This window comes from Bos grunniens, chromosome 29, assembly GCF_055505025.1.
Source record: "Bos grunniens cultivar Pamir isolate PY7600 chromosome 29, Bosgru_T2T1.0, whole genome shotgun sequence".
Classification (NCBI taxonomy): Eukaryota; Metazoa; Chordata; class Mammalia; order Artiodactyla; family Bovidae; genus Bos; species Bos grunniens.
Genome location: NC_141193.1, coordinates 5,618,084 through 5,625,921, shown reverse-complemented (window position 1 = coordinate 5,625,921; position 7,838 = coordinate 5,618,084).

Sequence of the window (7,838 nt, the reverse complement as noted above, 5' to 3'; positions counted from 1 at the left end):
ACAGTAGCTTCTCAATATGGGTCTTGCAATGATGTCTCAGTTAGGACATCAAAAGCACAAACAACAAAAGAAAAAAAATCAACAGTTTCTACACCTGATGCAAAGAACTGACTCATTAGAAAAGACCTTGATGCTGGGAAAGATTGAAGGCAGGAGGAGAAGGGGATAAGAGAGGATGAGATGGTTGGATGGCATCACCAACTCAATCGACAGGAGTTTTAGTAAGCTCTGGGAGTTGGTAATGGACAGGGAAGCTTGGCGTGCTGCAGTCCATGGGGTCACAAAGAGTCGGACACGACTGAGCGACTGAACTGAACTAAACACTGCAAAAGAAACCATTAAAATAAAAAGGCACCCAAAAGACTACCTTGGTGATCCAATGGTTAAGAATCCTCCTGCCACTGCAGGGGCACAGTCTTGATCTCCGGTCCAGGAAGATTCCATGTGCTGAGGGGGCAGCTAAGCCTGAGCGCCAGCACTACTGAAAACTGCTTGCGTGCTCCAGAGCCCATGCTCCGAAATAAGAGAAGCCACCACAAGGAGAGGGCTTCCCTGGGGGCTCAGCTGGTAAAGAATCTGCCTGCGATGCGGGAGACCTGCGTTCAATCCCTGGTCAGGAAGATCCCCTGGAGAAGGCAAAGGCTACCCACTCCAGTATTCTGGCCTGGAGAATTCCACGGACTGTATAGTCTGTGGGGTCGCAAAGAGTCAGACACGACTGAGCGACTTTCACCATAAGGAGAAGCCTGAGCACCATAACTCGAGAGTAACTCCCGCCCACAGCAACTAGAGAAACATGCACAGCAACAAAGACCCAGTGCAGCCAAAAAAATAAAATAATAAATTAACATGGCAGATAGATGGGGAAACAGCGGAAACAGTGGCTGACTTTATTTTTCTGAGCTCCAAAATCACTGGGGATGGTGATTGCGGCCATGAAATTAAAAGATGCTTGCTCCTTAGAAGGAAAGTTATGACCAACCTAGACAGCAGATTAAAAAGCAGAGACATCACTTTGCCAACAAAGGTCCGTCTAGTCAAGGCTGTGGTTTTTCCAGTAGTCATGTGTGGATGTGAGAGTTGGCCTATAAAGAAAGCTGAGCACCGAAGAATTGATGCTTTTGAACTGTGGTGTTGGAGAAGACTCTTGAGAGTCCCATGGACAGCAAGGAGATCCAACCAGTCCATCCTAAAGGAGATCAGTCCTGGGTGTTCATTGATAGGACTGATGTTGAAGCTGAAACTCCAATACTTTGGCCACCTGATGCGAAGAGCTGACTCATTTGAAAAGACCCTGATGCTGGGAAAGATCGAAGGCAGGAGGAGAAGGGGATGACAGAGGATGAGATGGTTGGATGGCATCACCGACGCAATGGACATGGATTTGGATGGACTCTGGGAGTTGATGATGGACAGGGAGGCCTGGTGTGCTGCAGTTCATGGGGTCGCAAAGAGTCGGACACGACTGAGCGACTGAACTGAACTGAACTGATGGAATGTGGGAGAATTATTTCAAATCGTGCATCTGATAAGGGGTTCATATCCATAATTCATAAAGAACTCATACAACTCAATAACAGCAACAACAAAAACCAATTTAAAAATGGGTAGGGGAGACTTCCCTGGCAGTGATTAAGACTCCGTGCTTCGAATGCAGATGGTGCAGGTCCAATCCGTGTCTGGGGAACTAAAATCCCATATGCTTTGAAGCGCCCCCCCCAAAAAAAAAAAAAACCCAGGAGCTAAATGGACTTTTTTTTTTTTTTTTCTAAAGAAGACATACAAATGGCCAACAGCACAAAAAGTGCTCTGTAGATGCAGAATGTCACCTGCCATATCAGTAAATAAAGGATGCTGCTGCCCTCAGTCACTGCAGCAGCCCCGGACTGTACTCCCCGAGGAGAGTCAGGATGGGGAAAAGAAGGATGCTGGCCCTGGATAGTTCAGGGGCGAATGAAAGGAATGATTTCACCAAGCTTGGATTCTCGCTTCCCATACCTAGAAAAGCACTAAACTCATCAACTTTGGCGTCTGATTTTCTTTCACTATTGTAACAGTAATATTCTGATGTTCCCGCTCCGTGGTTTTTGTCGCATAATCTCCTATATATCGTAGCTCCTCCCTGACCTCTTCAGAGCGTTCCCTCAGAGCTTATTTGAGAGGCTGCTTCCCAGGCTTAAGTCCGCAGCAGGTCTGTTGAATAAAACATACCTTTCAACTTTGAGGTTGTGCATCTTTTCATCAACAGCGTTGCGTCACCAGGGAAATGCAAATCAAAAGCGCAAGGTAAGATATCACCTCACACCTGTAAGAACGGCTATCATCAAGAGATGACTGGTGCTGGAGAGGATGCGGAGAAAAGAGAACCCTCTGGTTCTCTTTGTGCCCTCTTGGTGGCCTAGCCATTGTGGAAAACCATCTGGAGATTCCACAAAAAAATTAAAAACAGAACCACCGTGTGACCCAACAAATCCACTTCTGGATATTTATCCAAAGAAAACGAAACAGAACATCAGAGAGATATCTGCGCTCCCGTGTGATTGCAGCTTTATTCAGAACAGTCGAGATACGGAAGCCACCTGTGTCCATCCATGGATGAGTGTGGATAAAGATGCAATAGACACATACAATGGAATACTGTTCCGTCATGAGAAGAAAAAAGAGAATCTTGCCATTTGTGACAACATGGATGGATTCTGAGCTTATGCTAAGTGAGCTGAGTCAAAGAAGGATAACGTCTCTTCTACGTACAATCTTAAAAAAAAAAAGAAAGAATCTGAAAAAACAGAGTGGGATGGTGATTAGCAAGGGCAGGTGATGGGGTATGGGAGAAATGTTGAAGGAACGCACTCATGCCTAGTAGATAAATAAAGCCTGGGGACCTAATACACTGTACAAGGACTATACACAACAAAACTGTATTATAAATATTAAACCTACTGAGAGAATAGATCTGAGTTATCCCACCACTAGAAGAAATTTTGTTGTTGTTATTCAGTCGCTAAGTCGTGTCCAACTCTTTGCGACCCCATGGACTACAGTGCACCAGGCTTCCCTGTCCTTCACTGTCTCCCGGAGTTTGCTCAGATTCATGTCCATTGAGTCTGTGATGACATCTAACTATCTCATCATCTGTCATCCCCTTCTCCTCCTGCCTTCAATCTTGCCCAGCATCAGGGTCTTTTCCAATGAGTCAGCTCTTTGGATCAGATGGCCAAAATATTGGAGCTCCAGCTTCAGCATCAGTCCTTCTAATGAATATTCAGGGTTGATTTCCTTTAGATTGACTGATTTGATCTCCTTGTAGTCCAATGGACTCTCCAGCGTCTTTTCCAGCACTACAATTCTTCAGCACAGCCTTCTTTATGGTCCAGCTCTCACATCCACACACGACTACTGGAAAAACAATAGCTTTGACTACACGGACCTTTGTTAGCTCCTAGGAGCGCACCCTCCTAAACCCATATCAGAAGGAGGGCCCTTGGACTGGGTGGAGACTAGCATCTGTAGTCTGCTAATAACCTTCCTGTCTGCCACCTTCTGCACTTGAAGCAATTAAGGGAAGAAATCACTCAGCCAAGGGTACCAGACTCCTCCAGTTCCTTGGACAGAGAACTGAAAACCCCAGACGAGCCAGGGCGGAAGGGTGGGAGACAGGCCCTCTCACCATGCAGGGGGATCCCCAGGGTGCCCGGTCTTCTCTGGGTGTTAGTGCGGGAAGTCCCTTTGCCTCATTTCCACTCACCCCCAATATTTCCTCCCTTGGAAAACAGGCATAAGTGAAAAAGGCCTCCGACGACTGAAAACAGGATGGAGGGGGGCTAGCTGGTGGCTGGGGGAGGAGAGGAATTTTAGAGACTGAGCAGAATTTAGGGGTGAGAGCGGAGTGACAGCTGTGGATGAAAATAATCAGTAAACCACCCGCAATAGGAATAGAAAAGGGCTTTATTTGAGCCAAACTAAGGACTATAGCCCCAAAGACAGCCTCTCAGGTTACTCTGAGGAACTGCTTCAGAGAAACAGGGTTTTCAGCACAGTTTTATGTCTTATCAGAACACAGAATATCAAACAAGTCAGGGAGACGTTCCTTCAGGGTTCCTTCACAGAAAACAAATCAGGGTGAATACAGTAAGTCAGTATGGCCTTGGCGCCTGGAAACGGAGTCTTATCACTGAAGGGGTTACCAGCATGGACATCCCAGGAAGAGAGGCGTATCACCTTCATTTTTAACGTGGACGTTCTTCTGGTCAATGCGCCCTTTTGTTTAATGACTGAAGCGAATGCGCAGTGTTTGACAGGCCACGAGCAGGCTGTTCTAGTTAGCACCAAATTCAGGTTAACTCATGGATAAGGCAGAATGAATTCCCTCAACCTCAGTCTGTGAACATTTCTTCTATCACACCCATGGAAAGGGAAGGGCAGTGCCCCAGACCCAGGGGCTCTTAGAGAGAGGCTGGACAGGGGAGATATTTAGTTGTCACTGTGTTGGGAAAAGGACAAACCCAAAGAATTCCTATAAAGGGACAAAGGGAAGATGGGGTGACCTCTGAAGGGGCTGGGAAGCTCTGAGATGCAGTCTCTGGAAGCTCCCTCCGGCCAAGAGCTCACCATTCACATTTTGAGGTTCCAGGTGGCCCGGTATTTACCCAGAGCGGATGTGTGTCCTCTAAGAAAGGGTAAAGGTCACCTGGGTGGGCTTACATGCTCATGGGCAGACACCCCTGGGCTGTGTATCTCTCACCAGGAGGGACCCCCAAAATGTAATCAGATGGAGTGTATTTTACAAATCATCCAGAAAGCAAACAGAAGGTAGGAGGAGATCAAGGACATTGCTCTAGGAAGTGGGTGGTTTGCCTAAACAAGTGGGTCCCCCCGCCTCCTCGTGCTGAGCACCACTGGAAGCTACTTCTTCTTTTATTTATATATTTATTTTTTGGGCCTTGCCACACAGCACGTGGGGTCTCAGTTCCCCAACCAAGGATCACACCCACGCCCTCTGCGTTGGAAGCACAGTCTTAACCACTGGACTGCCAGGAAAGTCCCTGGCATCACTTCTTAGATGCTGGCTTTCGGCAATATTGCTTGTTTTATGTGGGATCTCAGTCCACACCTAAAATATAGGTTACTGTACAGTGTAGGGTCCCAGAAATATTTAATTAAGTCTTGGAGTTCTTGTTACATGTGGACTCCTTCTGTGATTTTGGTAGCTTTTACTTCTGAATTACTTTCTTAAGATCGATTCATTTCAGAACATTTTGGGGAGGGGGGGTCATGGTAGCTCATTTCCAAATCTGACTTTATAGCGCCCAGTGGTTAATGACACTATCCTAATCCTATCAGGCCTCCCTGGTGGCTCAGTGGTAGAGTATCTGCTTGCCAATAAGAGACGCTGGTTCAATCCCTGGTTAGGAAGATCCCCTGGAGAAGGAAATGGCAGCCCACTCCAGGATTCTTACCTGGGAAAACCCATGGACAGAGGAGCCTGGTGGGCTGAGTCCATGGAGTCACAAACAGTCAGACATGACTTAGTGACTGAACAACAACTTAATCCTATTAAAAGTGAAAAGAAAATATATTTACATCTAAATAACAAAACTTTTTTAAAAAACACAGACATAAAGAGTACAAATTCAAATGTCCCAAGTTGTGCATGCGTGCGTGCTAAGTCGCTCGGTCATGCCTGACTCTTTGTGACCCCATGGATTGTAGCCCACCAGTCTCCTCTGTCCATGGGATTCTCCAGGCAAGAATACTGGAGTGGGTTGGCATGCCCTCCTCCAGGGGATCTTCCCGACCCAGGGATTGAACCCTAGTCTCCTGCGGCTCCTGCACTGCAGGTGGATTCTTTACCGTTGAGACACTTGGGAAGGTCCAATTTTTTCTGTACTAGGATCTATTTTTGTTATCATTTGAAAATAATAGATGCTCCTCACAGAAAAGCAAACAGGAGGCATACACATTATTCCTGATTCGAACACCCTGAAACAGCTCCAGAGGTCGCGTGAAGCGTCACCCCTGCACTGAATTCAAAAGAGCACTCAGGGTCCACTGCTGATTCCCCTAACACTGCTTCTGTGGCCTTGAGGCAGATTTTTGCCATTTTTTAAAACTAAAAAGCATGGGAGGACTTCCCTAGGGGTTCAGTGATTAAGACTCCACACTTCCAGTGGAGGGGGGCCGGGTTGGATCCCTGATCAGGGGGCTAGCTCTTACACGCCTCGACAAAGATTGAAGATCTTCGCACGCTGCACCTAAGACCCTGTGCAGCCAACAAAATTGATTAAAATAATTATTTTAACAAATCATAAAAAACACTAAGAACCACGGGGATGACGATTGTCACAAGCTATTGGGAGGCCCCGAGCTGGGATGTGCTAAAGACCCTGCCCAGCGCCTGACACAGCAAGTGTCCAGGATAAACGCTGCTTTCGACTGAGACCCGAAGGCTCCTGGGAGTGGGGGTGACCCCGCTCGGCTCCTAGGCAAGACAGCGGGGCCCCTGGAGACGCCGAGGGCTGGGCACCCTGACCTGGCTGCGTTAGAATCCCTGCTTGTCCGTCTGTGTGGCCCTGGCCCAGCCACTGGCCGTCTCTGAGTCTGTTGTCTCGTCTGTGAAGTTCAGACCACACGTCTGAGAATTATATGAGAGTCTGTGTCATGTGTTAGTGAAGCTTTGCTAAGTGAGCACACAAATGAGCGCCGACTGTATGCTGGGCACTGCACCCCAGTGGCCTGTGACTGCCCCCCAGGGTCACACTGGCCTCCATGGAGGTGGCTGCCGGGGCGTAGACAGGTCCTGCCTTCAAAGCTGGGAGCAGGACCCCAGGGACAAGGCCTGGGGTGGCCACTCCCTTAGGAGTGTGGGGAAAGGGGCAGAAAATCCTTCATATCTACTGAGAACCTGCTGTCTACTGGGGGCTTTCCAGACGTGCTTGGATTTCACCCTCACAGCAGCCCCGTGAGGCAGAGAGCATCAACCCCGTTTTACGGGGAGGAAACAGAGGCCTGGAGAGGGGTTGAGACTTGCTTAAGATCACCTGGGGAGCCTGTATCCGTCAGCAGGCCAGGTGGTCAGATGCTTGGATCTGAGGCTCTGTGAGCCAGGCTCATCAGGTGAGGGACAGAATGAATGAATGAATGAATGAACGTGATGCCTTAGCCCATGACCTGCTCACCTTCCCCCATCTCTCTGCCCAGAGAGGGAGCCCAAAGGTGACGATCACAAGGGCCTTTTCATCCAGATCTGCAATCTGAAACCCAGAGGAGCTGCAGAAGGGCAGGGCCCGGCTGGTCAGATGTGCCCCCCACCGCCAGCCGCTGACCTCTGTGCTCCCCCAAAACCCACTCCACCGGCTGACCTGGGTCCTCAGAAGACCCTGGCACCACCAGACTGGCTCCAAGAATGGCTCCCAGTAGTACCTTGGCAATATCTCCCCATTTATCCCAAGCTCTCTGGGACAAGGGTGTAACCCCAGGTCCCACTGAGCCCCTGGAGCTTTAAGGATCAACACGAGGCATCCAACCCAGAGAGGGGAGGGGGTTGCCCCCATTCCTCCCCAGGGGGCAGTGCCCCTTAGGACTCAGGTAGCTTCACTCCCAGGCCAGGTAAGGACCCTTGTGCCAGGAGGACAGTCCTCTCTGGGGACTTCCCAGGCTGAATTCGTGACAAGTTCAGGGGTAACCCCTGCAGGAGGGATCCCCGGTCAGGGAGGGGCCCCTCAGGATCCTGCAATACCCCTGCCACCCACCAGTGTCTCCCCAGGTGGGTCCCTGATTTGCTGTGTGGCCTTAGATCAGTGACTGCCCCTCTCTGGGCCTGGTTCCAGGCTGACCACTGC